This window comes from Neovison vison, chromosome 1 (assembly GCF_020171115.1).
Source record: "Neovison vison isolate M4711 chromosome 1, ASM_NN_V1, whole genome shotgun sequence".
In the NCBI taxonomy this organism is placed as follows: domain Eukaryota; kingdom Metazoa; phylum Chordata; class Mammalia; order Carnivora; family Mustelidae; genus Neogale; species Neogale vison.
Window position 1 is genome coordinate 240786536 of NC_058091.1, and position 13927 is coordinate 240800462.

Here is a 13927-nt window from a genome sequence, read left to right on the forward strand (position 1 = left end):
AGCCCAGATGTTTAGAAATATGTGTGCTCTCCTCAAATCATTGCTGTTATAACAGCTCCAGTCAGGCCTGCTTCTAAGCAGGAGTTGGAAAGACTGGGAAAGCCCCTAAGACCTCAGTCATTTTAAGTCCAGTCACCTACAACGATGCAGTTAAACAAGAACATAAAGAAATTCCTGCTTAGGCCTGAAGAGCTTTAAAAATGTTTGGGGGTGCCTGGGTAGCTCAGTCGGCAAGGAGTCAGCTTGGGATTCTCTTTCTCCCTACTCCCCCACCCCCACCCCAGGCCACTGGCTCTCTAAAGTAAATGAATAAATCTTTTATTCAAGAATTTTGGAATTATTTAGCTATTTTACCCTCCTGTTATTTGAATAAGCAGTGACAATTGCTTTACATTCATTGGTTACTACCTGTTGGGGAATTTGCTAAGGACTTTATACAAATCACTTCTTTAATCCTCTCAACCTTAGGAGATAAGAACTATTATTATTTACATATTATAGATGGAAAAACTGAGACTCAGAGAGTTAGCTTATCTATAAACACACAGCTAGGCAGTAATGGAACTGATCTCTAACCCAAGTTGGCTTGAGCCCAGAGCCCAAGTTCTTTGTTACCATGCTGCTCTGTCTCCCAGCCTAAGACATAGCAAGAGCTCATGGAATATTAATGCTCTTCCCTTGTCTGACTTAGTCTTGTTGTAATTGACATAAAAGCTACTGTTTGGGGGTGCCTGGGTGGCTCAGTGGATTAAGCCACTGCCTTTGGCTCGGGTCATGATCTCAGTGTCGTGGGATCGAGCCCCACATCGGGCTCTCTGCTCAGCAGGGAGCCTGCTTCCCCTTCTCTCTCTGCTTGACTCTCTGCCTACTTGTGATCTCTCTCTCTGTCAAATAAATAAATAAAATCTTAAAAAAAAAAAAGCTACTGTTTGTTCTGCCTGCTTCAAACTCAAAATGAAAGTAAAGTGCCAGGCACATAGTAAGTGCTCAGTAAGTATTAGCTATTATTACTATTAAAATTGCATTGTACATGTTCCTGTCTAGTAAAGATGGTGAATCCCTAGTCTACTGCTAATAGTGGCTACTTAGAAGTGTTCTTGAATGAACAAGGCCAGTGGGATAGGGACCTGGAAAGTAAAGTTGATCTAGGAGAAAATGAGAGGCAAGAGTGGGGAGGTTGGGGCTGAGGAAGGGAGCGAGGGACACAGAAAGCAGTTGGCAGAAGGCCAGACTCCACTTTCCGTTGCTGAGTCTGCCCCTGGGGTTTGGGGGGTGGGGGTGTGTAGTCCCTCTGCTCCTGATTGGTCAGTTTACCTTGTTTTATCCTTTACTTCCTTCCTTTCGGGGTGATGGGGAGGCTGCTGCTTGTGGTTGTATAAAGCTTTCTGGAATTCTTCCAGGAAAAGGATAAGCTTGTGAGGCGCTAGCAAATTCTGGGGGCGTAGGAGTGTGTGAACAAGAGTGATTGTGTCCGGGCCGTCAGTGCCAGGGTGAGGCAGGAGGGTAGGAAATCGGGAGGATTTCTGTATAAATCCCAGCTCTCCCCTTCCAGCAACTGTGTGAACTTGGGCAGGTAACTTACCTGCCTGAGTCTGATTTCCTCTTCTGTAATAAGGACGAAATAGTATCTATTGACAGGCATTTAAATGCTTAGTACAATGCCTAATAAATAATTGCTGCTATTATTATTATTTTAAGTGTTAGGATTTGATGTCTTCTCTGCCTGAATATATGGATTCACCAGTTATCCTCCTCTCCCACCTATTCCCTCAGTCCTGAAAATTTGAGCCAAGTATTTCCAAGTGCCCCCTGATACCCCTACTTTCCCTTGGGCCTTCCAGTAGGGCCAGGCCTTTGGATACCTTTGGGCAGCTCCAGGATAGGAGAAAGCATGCCTTCATGATTCTCGGATGGTCCTTTTTTCCCCACAGCCCAGGAATGATTGATAAAAGCCTTATCTGAGTCACATTCCATTATGAGATTAAATCAGACTTGCTCTGGGGCCTTGTGGCTGATACCGCAGGCTGGATGCCGGCAGCTCCTGGTTATTGCCTTTGGCCCAATCTGAGGTCATCACACTGCTATGGACCCAAGGGACCCCAAGGGGCAGGAGTTGAAGAGAGGCTCTGGAAGCCATTTGGGATTAGTTTCAATTAGCCAGCACTGACTAAAAATGGAAGCCACAACCAGGTACCCACTCGGCACCACAGGGGAGCAAATCAGAGATGGACACTTACCCCGCTAGCTCCAATCCGAGCAAAGGATGACAGGCTCCTTGAGAGCAGACGACAGAGATGTGGGAGATTAGCAATGGGAGTAATGAGGCCAAGCAATAATTCTGTGGTTGCAGGCAAGTTGCTAAATTTCTCTGAATCTTCAACTCTCAACTTGGAACATTAGCATTTACTACAAAGGTTAACCTAAATGGAAATGATACTTGTTAAAAGGACAAGACCTTAAGATAAGACTGGGTTTGGATCCTGGCTTGGTCACCCACTGGCCTTGTGACATTGCTGTTAACTTCTTAGAGCCCCAATTTCCTCCTAGACGGAAAGGAGGAAATAACACTCTTCCCTCCCAAAGTTGTGAGGGTTATGGAAAACTAGGCATAGCGGTTAGCTTTGACTTGGACAAGTGGGCCTAAATACTTGTCCCTCCCCACCCCACCACCAGTGCTGCTCAGTCAATAGATACTCATGATTTTTCTTCTCCTTCAGGCAGTGTGGAGGGGTATGGGTTTAGCCTTCTTGTCTACCAACCCAAATTAGGAACACAGGAGAAAAGTTCCATTTCTCTTGCTAAGGTCTTTCGTGCATGTCTTTGTGTGACCTGGCTGAAGCCTGGACTAAACCAGGTGCCACATCTATATGAGGTCACCCATGTGGAGTTTACTGAACTGTTTAGGACCAGCCTAAGCTTCAGGGGCAGAGCAAGGAGAAAGGGAGAAAGAAGGATTTTATTAGCCTTCAACAATCAGGTGGGTCTGGGAGTAGTCATATGCAAGCTGTGAGCTATCTGGAAGGCTATCCAAAGACAAGTGAAGTCTAAATGCTCAGAGCCAGGCTGCCCCAGAAAAGGCTCAATCCAGAGCCTGGGTGCCAACTCAGGACTCCCAGTTTATACTTCATTCTCTCTGCCTGGGTCTTTTACCTCCCTGGCTTTTTTTCTCCCCTATCTCTTATTTTTATTTGCCACCACTTCTAAATTTATTGTGGTTGATTGTTTTCCTGTCCTGGACCCACTTGGTAATCTGGCATGTGTGAAAGGACATGAGATCCTGTGCCTGTTGGAAAAGCAACAGTCTTTGTGTACCTATTGTATGCCTGACGTGATCTCATCTCATTCTCAAATCAACCCTATCAGCAAGCTTCTCTTAATATCCTCCTATTCGGGATGAGGAAACTGTCATTCTAAGAGAGAAGACAAATTGCTCATGGTCACTTGGCCAGGTAGCAGTTGAAGCAGGACTTGTCCAAAGACCACATGACTCCAAAGCCTGTGACATTTCTGCTCCAACTCCAGATAAAGAGCATGCCCAATTCTCAGCTGCACCTTCTCCCCTATGGACCCTGGGAAAGTGTGTGAGCTATTCTGTTTTCCCAGGGAGGGCTAAAAGCCCACCAGAGTGGCTCCTGTGGTCTTCAGAAAAAATGGGACAGTAGACATCCAAGGATGTCAGGGGAGAGAAATCGGGCCCTGAGTTTGCAGGAGGAGTGATACTGGGAGTGGAGATTATTCTATCCAACTTTTAAAGAACATAAGCAAAATAAAACAAAAATGGGGGAGGCGGAGGTTACTTTGAAGTGGTGCCAGTAGGTGTACCCTGCTAGGACAGTGTTTTTGGGCCCATGGGCCTTGGAGTCTGCTAGACCTGGGTTCGAGTGCAACACTGGCACCTGCTTCTTTGGGTGACCTTAGGCAAGGTATTTAAATTCTCGAAGCCTCAGTTTCTTCATCTGTAAAATGAAGATGATGACAGTCCTTTGTTGTGAGGATCAAACGATACCATGCACATAAAGCACTAATACGTGGACCTCAGCCAATATTAAAAAAATGGTATTATTTAGTAATAAAATTGGGTTAAGAGTAGACACCTTTCAGAAAGGTTCTATATCTTGGGTGGTGGTTATATGAATGTATGCATATGTAAAAAATATTATTGAACTGGAATGTCCACCTAAAATCAAGAAACCAATTCAAAACCAAAGCACTGGGATCAAAGAATTGCAACTCTTTGCAAACATTCACATAGATTTGTGTAGAACCCCAAAGGGTGTCCTGATTATAGGAGGTAGACTCGGGTTTTTAAGAGGGAGAAAAGAAAGAGGAGGTAAGTTGTTTCTAAGACGAGTTCATTGGTGCTGATAAGGAGGACTGGGTTTGTACTTCATTGATTGGTCAGGTGAAGTAGTCATTAGGGAAAAGTCCATGTCTTTTCAAACAGGATTTTCTCGTTCTTGCTGACTTCTGGGGATGTTGGAGATTTGGTCCTGTTCAAAGATTTAGAAAACAAAACGTGCAAGACAGTTCCTCCAAATGGCTGCTCTGGCTTTATTTAAAAAATGGATCTATTTGCATTATTGTTCACAGTGCTGCACTTTTCACCTGTGAAAATATGTACTTGTATGTATCATATACTTCAACAATAACAACAACAAGAAGAAAAACAAAAGGAAGCTCTTGTGAGCCAGGATTGATGAAGAGAAAGGATTCGAAAAAATTTTTTTAAAGAAGATATCACAAGTAGGCAGAGAGGCAGGTGTGGGTGGAGTGGGGTGGGGTGGGAAGCAGGCCCCCTGCTGAGCAAAGAGCCAATCCAGGGCTCGATGGGGCTCGATGGGGCTCCATCCCAGGACCCTGAGATCATGACCTGAGCCGAAGGCAGAGGCTTAACCCACTGAGCCACCCAAGCAGCCCAGGATTCAAAATTTTTAAAAAATGACACCTGGATGGCTCAGTGGGTTAAGGCATCTGCCTTTGGCTCATGTCATGATTCTGGAGTCCTTGGAGGGAGTCCTGTGTCTGGGCTTCTTGCTAAGCAGGGAGCCTGCTTCTCCCTCTGCCTGCCGCTCCCCCTGCTTGTGCACTCTCTCTCTCTCTGGCATAATAAATAAAATTCAAAAAAAAATTTTTTAAACTTTGCAGCCTAAAACGTAGGGGAAAATGTATTATGGAGGTATGTCAGGCAGTTAATTAATAAATGCATATGGTTTTTCCTCCCTGGATTTTGTCATGCTTTGGGGATTTGTCAGTTTTCTTAAATGTATAATTTTTTTGTGACCCCTTGTGTTGTTCTGCGCAAATATTCACTTTTATAGTTAAAAAACCCCACCCTCTTTGGTAGGGCCGAGCGGTAGGACCCTCTTCCCAACAGGAGAAAAGGCAGGAGCGTCCAGGTTCCATAAGCATGGAGCCACACCCAGCATGCCCTCCTCCCATGGCCCGGCTGTGGGATCTTGCAGCTGTCCTTGGGAAAGCCTGCCTAATGGGAAGTCTGCGGCCATCAGGCTCAGCACGGTACCCCTGCTGAGGGAGCTCCTGCTGGATCATCTTCCCTAGGAGAATGAACAACACAGTGATGTCAGTCCCATCAATTCTCCCTCTTCCCTACAGTTCTCAGCAGTGACCTTGGAGGTGAGGCATCCTTAGGGGGACTTTCCTGAGTCAGGGATAAAGGACATGGAGAAGGGGGTTACCCAGGGAGCCCCTGAAAATCAGGACTGGTAGCCAGGCATCCCATTACACCCTGGGGCTATTACCTTGGGGAAATGGAATTAGACAAGCCTGTCTTTCCATTATGCAAAGAAAGGGCTTTTCAAGTAAATTTCCATTTAAGAATGAGCTTAGATCAGTGAAAGTGGCGGCCATAATAGCTTAGATGGTCATCACAGCTATTAAAAACACATTTTTTCCCCCTGTGCTCAGGCTGCCTTGTCATCTTCATATTGTTCATCCCCAGAAGACTGTGACTCAACCTTTCCCCAGCTTCTGGGAGCCAGGTTAATGTCCATCTATATTTTCAACTTTTTAATTCTTCAACATATAGGGTATGTGAAATTTACATGCTTGGAACAGGCTGTGGGTGTATCCAGAATGTTATAAAAAGTAGATCTGGGGTTGGAGATGGGCAGTGTGTAGTCAGTAAAGCACTCCACACGTTGGTCATTGCTTACAGTGTTGAGCTCACCTCTCTCTTCACACCATCTTGTGCTGCCCATTCCTTGCTTAGGTCCTCATACATCCACAGTTCTTTTTTTTTTTTTTTTAAGATGGAAGTTTTAAAATATAGGTAATTTTAGGGACGCCTGGGTGGCTCAGTTGGTTAAGCAGCTGCCTTCAGCTCAGGTCAGGATCCCAGCGTTCTGGGATCGAGTCCCACATCGGGCTCCTTGCTCAGCAGGGAGCCTGCTTCTCCCTCTGCCTCTGCCTGCCATTCTGTCTGCCTGTGCTTGCTCTCTCCCCCTCACTCTCTCTGATAAATAAAATCTTTAAAAAAATATATATATATATAGGTAATTTTAAAAAATTTCTTTTCAGTGTAACAGTATTCATTGTTTTTGCACCAAAAAATATGGAACGCTTCACGAATTTGTACGTCATCCTTGCACAGGGACCATGCTAATCTCTGTATTGTTCCAATTTTAGTATATGTGCTGCCAAAGTGAGCACTCCACAGTTCATTTTTAGTTCAAGGCCTTCAAACTGGTGTCTATGTCACTTGGGTACTCTTCTCCCACTCTCTCCCAGCTGACACCTACTTACTCCCAGGTCTCAGATTGAATCTGATGTTTTCAAGGAAGCCACCCTAAAACCCACGCCCCAACCCCACACCAGGGTAGGGCTTTGAATGGCTTTTCTTTGTCTGGGTAACAAACCACCTTCAACGATGCATATGCTCATACTTCTGTGATTTTGACTGGGCTCCATCTTGCCTGGGGTGACCTGGCAAAGTGCAGCTGCCATCAGTTGTTGGGTTGACTGGGTGCTAGCTCTTCCTGGATAGCCTCGCTCATATGTCAGGAGCCTCAGCTAGAATGCTGGGAACAGCCGGGACAGGTGGAATGTCTGGGACAGCGAGGAGGCTAAACTGGGGGTTTCCTACATAGTGGTTTTCAGGCAATAAGAGGTTGGCAGTAGAAGCTACAGGGTCCTTAGAGGCCAAGGCTTAGAAGTCACATAACAATGTCTCTTTCATTGTATCTATTGCTCAGCATCGGGCTCCCTGCTCAACATCGGGCTCCTTGCTCAGTGGGGAGCCTTCTTCTCCCTTAGCTAGCTGCCCCCCCGCTTGTGCTCTCTCTCTGACAAATAGATAAATAAAATCTTAAAAAACAAAAGTCATATTGCAGGGACGCCTGGGTGGCGCAGTTGGTTAAACAACTGCCTCCGGCTCAGGGCGTGATCCTGGAGTCCCGGGATCGAGTCCCACATCAGGCTCCCAGCTCCATGGGGAGTCTGCTTCTCCCTCTGACCTTCTCCTCGCTCATGCTCTCTCTCACTGTCTCTCTCTCTCAAATAAATAAAATAAAATCTTAAAAAAAAAAAAGTCATATTGCAAAAAGGCACATACCCAGGGAGAGCTAGTACAGACAGCTCTGTAAGCTTTTCTTCCACTGCTCTTATCATAACTGTTATATAATTCCTTGTGTGATCGTTTATTTATCGTTTTTATCCCCCCACTAGACAACTTCAATGAATGTGAGGACTGACTGTCTCATTCATCACTCTATTCCCAGAGCTTGGCATGAAGTGAGAGCTAATTAAATGGTTGTAAGTGAACACATGCATGGATGAATGAATTTAAAAAATGAATAAATGAAAGATAAGATTCTTGGAGTTCCAAAATTGCAGCATAAGTTTTGGTAGATAGTCCTAGGTTTGAATCCCAATTCTATCCCTTCCTAACTGTTTGACCTTGGGCAATTTGCTTGATCTCTCTGAGCCTCAGATTTTCTTTCTTTCTTTTTATTTATTTATTTTTAAGATTTTGTTTATTTACTTGACAGAGAGAAACCAGTGAGAAAGGAAACACAAGCAGGCAGAGTGGGAGAGGGAGAAGCAGGATTCCTGCTGAGCAAGGAGCTCAATGCAAGGCTTGATACCAGGACCCTGGGATCATGACCGCAGCCAAAGGTAGATGCTTAATGACTGAGCCACCCAGGTGCTCCTCTTTCTTCCTTTTTTAATCTTTAAAGTGGGGATAAAGGGGCGCCTGGGTGGCTCAGTGGGTTAAAGCCTCTGCCTTTGGCTCTGATCATGACCCCAGGGTCCTGGGACTGAGCCCCACATTGGGCTCTCTGCTCAGTGGGGAGCCTGCTTCCTGCTTCCCTTCCTCTCTCTCTGCCTGCTTCTCTGACTACTTGTGATATCTATCTGTCAAATAAACAAATAAATTCTTAAAAAAAAAAAAAGTGGAGGATAAAAATAACCTCCACTGTCACAGTCCAGTCCTAACTATAAGGGTTTCAACTCCATATTCATTCTCCCCTCCCCCCCTTTTCTTTGAGACCCTCTTAGCTTTTCTTACTTATTAGGTGAGGGGTGTTAGTTACCTTATTTTAAAGGCCTTCCTCCAACTCCAGAGCATTGGAAACTGGGTTTTTAGGACAGAGTACATTCCGCAAAGGTCACCAGGACTCCATTCTATATAGGCCACTGTGTCCCAACACCACCACTGGGTGTGAACCTGTGGTTCTCAACTAGAAGTGATTTGGGTCCTCTGCCTCCAGGCCATTTGACCATCTTTGAGACAGTTTTGGTTGTCACAGCTGGGGGTAGGGGCATGCTTCTAGCATCTAGTGGATGGAAGCCAGAGACATGAAACATCTTACAATGCACAGGACACACCTCCCCTAGCCCCAACAAAGAGTTATCTGGCCCCTATAAGGTTGATATGGCCCAAACTCTGCTGGAACTGACTGTTCTTTCAGTCCTCACCAGGTTTAGATATAATAAATTCTTCTTGGCAGTAGTCAACCCTCGCCTTTCTTTAGCCTCTGGTGTCTGGTGATGGCCACAGTCCTCCCATCCCTGGACCACACAGTTTTGAGCAACAGCTTTTCCTCATAAGCAGTTTGAAGAGAGGGTAGGGAGGAAATGGCTCCATCTGTTGGCCGGAGCCTGCATCACAGCAGGGAACACAGCGGATTTTTCCAGGAGAGACCTCAGGTGTGTCATCATCCTTCACGGTATTACACACCCCAAGGGCAGCCGGTAAGCTGTAAGTGGCACAGCACGTGACTAGATGAAGTTGCTACTGATGCTGTCTCACGTGACGAGTGTGGGATTAGGGCCTAGGTTATTGTATTTCAGGGTTTCGTTGTATTTAGCAACTTCTTATTCTTCTTGGAATACTTCCCTTCTTATTCTTAATTGTGAAACATATATTTATATCACATATAGTGCCTAAGCGTGCTTATACACAGCATACAGTATATAAGTACAGTTTAAATAATAATAATATATATTTTTAAATATTTTATTTATTCATTTATTATATTATTATAATATATATATAATATATATATTTTAAAGATTTTATTTATTCATTTGAGAGAAAGAGAAACAGAGGGAGCACAAGCAGGCTCTGAGCAGGGAACCTCAAGGGAACTCAATCCCAGGACTTGGAGAGCCTCACCTCAGCTGAAGGCAGATGCCTAACCATCTGAGCCACCCAGATGCCCCCAGTTTAAAGAATAATATTAAAAGAAACACTCATGACCCACTACTCAGATTAGGAGAAAACATTACATACGGGTTCTGTAGAAGCCCCCCCACCCTATGGACACACTTACACTGTCATCAGCTCTCTTTCCTTCCCCGCCTTCTATCCCTTTGCTTTTTCTCCTTTCCTTTCCTTCTTTTGTACATTCTTTTCTTCCATTCTGTTCCTTTTAAATAATTTTTTTTCGGGACACCTGGGTGGCTCAGTCAGTTGAATGTCTGCCTTCAGTTCAGATCATGATCCCAGTGTCCTGGGATTGAGTCCTGCATTGGGTTCCCTGCTCAGCATGGAGCCTGCCTCTCCCTCTGCCTGCTTACCTGCTCTGTCTGCTCTGCCTGCCCTTCCCCCTGCTTGTGCTCACTCTCTTTCTCTCTCTGACAAATAAATAAAATCTTAAAAAAAAAGAATTTTTTTCTTTGTGCCCTCTGACATTTAATCGCTATGAAACCTAGAGTAAGATACTTAATTCTATGGACTTCAGCATATCTATCTATAAAATAGAAATAGTAAGAACAATACCCACTTTACTGGCTTGCTGTGAGATTTAATGAGGTAATGTTTGCGTAGGGATCAAATGAGATAATCTATGTAAAATCTTAACAGACTTTGGCATAGTAGTAAGTCCCTAAACAGAAGCTATTTTTGTTTACCTTATTATTTTATTTTCTTATTACTTTTAAAGATTATATTTATTTATTCATGAGAGAGAGAGAGAGAGAGAGAGAGGCAGAGGGAGAAGCAGACTTCCCAAGGAGCAAGGATCCCAATGTGGGACTTGATCCCAGGACCCTGGGATAATGACCTGAACCAAGGGCAGATGCTTAACCATCTGAGCCACCCAGGCACTCTATATTATTTTTATTATTTTTTAAAGATTTTATTTATTTATTTGACAGACAGAGATTACAAGTAGGCAGAGAGGAAGGCAGAGAGAGAGAGCGGGGGAAGCAGGCTCCCTGCTGAGCAGAGAGCCCGATGCAGGGCTCAATCCCAGCACCCTGAGATCATGACCCGAGCTGAAGGCAGAGGCCTAACCCACTGAGCCACTCAGGGACCCCATTTTAAAATAATTTCTTCTCTGACAGAAGAACTCTGTGTTATAACGGAAATGCACATGACCGCGAGAATCAGAGAGACATGGGTTCAAATAGTGGTTCTGTTATATACCAGCAGTAGTCACTAAAACTCTCCAGCCATCAAATGAAGGGCAATGATACTGATGGTTGGTAATCTATCACAGAGGGCTATTGTGAGAATCAAAAGAAAAGACAGTTAAAGTACACAAGAATCAGCCAAGAGATGTGTTAAAATCTTTCTCTCCCTCTCTCCTTTTCTTCTTCACTGACAGGGTAATTTTCTTTTCAGCAGGGGTATCAAAGGCAGCTGTGTACCTCTACAGTTTCTCTTAAGCTCTATATCCAGTTCGTCAAGTGTTTATCAAGTACTCACTAGGTGGCAACAAGCACCTTCCTGCTTTGTGTTGTTAAGCCTAGGATACTAATCTCCTTGGAGGAAATGAAGTTCTAGGGTCATCTCCCTTCCTAGGTCTGAGCCCCTGGTTGAGGCCACTGGGCATCAGGATGTTGAGTGCAGCTCTGCTCTCTGAGACCCATCCTGTGAGCTTGAAGGTTGCCTGCTGGGTTGGCTTGGCGATGTGTCCTTGTGCACACTTAGAAGGAGGCATCCTGACCAGTAAGTAGACACAGTGGGACTCATAAAATGAAAGCAGAATCTCTGACTGTAGGGAAGGGATCAAACTCTGGGGTCCTCTCACCTCTTCTCCCATTCAAGCTATCTGTCGAATATTATGCAGAGGGGAGAGTCCTTGTTCCGAAGTAGGTGAGATAATGAGAGACTGAGGTCTCTGACTTTGGTTTCTGGAAGGGGTTAATAGGCTTCCAATGGGAGAGGAGCTTGTGCATCCCAACCATAATTGTGACTTCTTAATTCCTCATCACATCACTATCTTTTCATTCAGGTGCTGTTTAGTTTGTTTTAGGTGGTTTTTTTTTTTTTAAGATTTTAGCTATTTATTTGACACAGAAAGATCACAAGTAAGCAGAGAGGCAGGCAGTGGGGGAGGGGGGCAAAGCAGGCTCCCTGCTGAGCATAGAGCCTGATGTGGAGCTCAATCCCAGGACCCCGAGATCACCACCCCAGCTGAAGGCAGACACTCAACCCACTGAGCCACCCAGGCAACCCTAGCTTGTTTTAGTTTTAAGATTTTATTTATTTATTTGACAGAGACAGACACAGCAGAAGAAGGAACACAAGCAGCGAGAGGGGGAAAGGGAGAAGTAGACTCCCTGCTGAGTCTGAGCCACCCAGACGCTTCTCATGTACTGTTTAAAAACAGAGATTGGGGGCGCCTGGGTGGTTCAGTGGGTTGAAGCCTCTGCCTTCAGCTCAGGCCATGGTCTCAGGGTCCTGGGATCGAGCCCCGCATTGGGCTCTCTGCTCGGCGGGGAGCCTGCTTCCCCCTCTCTCTCTGCCTGCTTCTCTGCCTACTTGTCATCTCTGTCTGTCAAATAAATAAATAAAATCTTAAAAAAAATAATAAAAACAGAGATTGTTTTCTTTCCTCTGACTTGCACTGAGGCAGTCTGAGTTCCAATTTTCAATTAAAAATTATCAGAGGCAGGGATGCCTGGGGGGTCTCAGCCAGTTAAGTGTCTGCCTTCGGCTCAAGTCATGATCCTAAGGTCTTCTTCCTCTGCCTCTCCCCCTGCTTGTGCTCTTTTTCTCTGTCAAATAAATACATTAAATAAATAAAATTTTAGAAAAATAGAAAGCTATGGGGGCACTTGGGTGGCTCATTCAGTTAAGCATCTTCCTTGGGCTCTGATCATGATCCAGGGTTCTGGGATGGAGCGACACGGGAGTCTGCTTCTCCCTCTCCCTCTGTGCCCTATCCTCCCACTTGTCCTCTCTCTCACACTGTTTCTCTCTCAAAGAAATAAATAAAATCTTTTAAATCTACAAAATCCATGTAATAGAAGGGACTGGGAGAGGAGGGATCGTATAGGAATAAATATTATATGACATTACATTAAAAAACAATACAAGGTAATGATACTACTAGAACGACTATGGCCTTAATTATTGTGTAAAAAATGTATGACAATTCTATCCAATTTAGGTTTTCATTTATTGGGACAAAAGACTGATTGCGCCCAAAATGTGTTGTCTTGCCAAAGCATTTGAAATCTTCTCTATATTATTGTTTAAAAAGAAGACATAAAAATTTATAAAATCAGGGCGCCTGGGTGGCTCAGTGGGTTAAGCCGCTGCCTTCGGCTCAGGTCATCATCTCAGGGTCCTGGAATCAAGGCCCGCATCGGGCGCTCTGCTCAGCAGGGAGCCTGCTTCCTCCTCTCTCTCTGCCTGCCTCTCTGCCTGCTTGTGATCTCTCTCTGTCAAATAAATAAATAAAATATTAAAAAAATTTATAAAATCATATACCATTTTAAAAAACGTGATATTTTAAAGGGAAAAATGTAAGAATTCTAAAGAAGTCATGAAAGCATTATTTGACCATTTATAAGGCCATAAACAATCACATCTCTTTCTATGTCAGTATATATCCAGTTTATATTCAATATATATACACATGGGTGGGACTCCTGGTTGGCTCTGTCAGTCAAGTGTCCACCTTTGGCTCAGGTCATGATTCCAGGGTCCTGGTATCAAGTCCCATAGAAGGCTCCTTGCTCAGCAGGGAGTCTACTTCTCTCATGGCCATCTGCTCCCCCTGCTTCTGCATGTGAGGGCTCTCTGACCAAAAAAAAAAAAAAAAAAAAAAGAAACGAAAAGGAAAAAAGAAAATATACACAGGGGTATGATACAATGCAATTTTTGTATTTGCTAACAAATCATGCTTTTTGTTCTTATTAAAACAAGTATAAAGTGTACATCATTTGTGTAACGAAAAAAACAATTCTGCCTCACATACTGTATATTACAGTGTAATAAAGTTGACTTTATAATACAATTTTTAACATTACATATAGATGTAATATATATACTATATATACTAATCTAAAACAAAAGACTTTAACCTAAAAGCACTTATATATAACACGCAAGGAATAACAAATGATTTGAAAAATTCTCAAGAGAGCTGGTAAAGTCATATATACTATGAAAAGTTTAAAAACAACAACAACAAACTGTTGAGAATGTTCACATAATGTTTAAGAACCC

The 13927-nt window shown here is 44.0% G+C and overlaps 1 non-coding gene across 1 annotated transcript; it reads right to left on the reverse strand.

The window, feature by feature from the left end:
* Positions 1 to 6565: 6565 nt before the first annotated feature.
* LOC122897632 lies at positions 6566 to 6669 on the reverse strand. Its single transcript, XR_006382575.1, has one exon. It is a non-coding gene; the product is annotated as a U6 spliceosomal RNA (small nuclear RNA).
* Positions 6670 to 13927: the final 7258 nt, after the last annotated feature.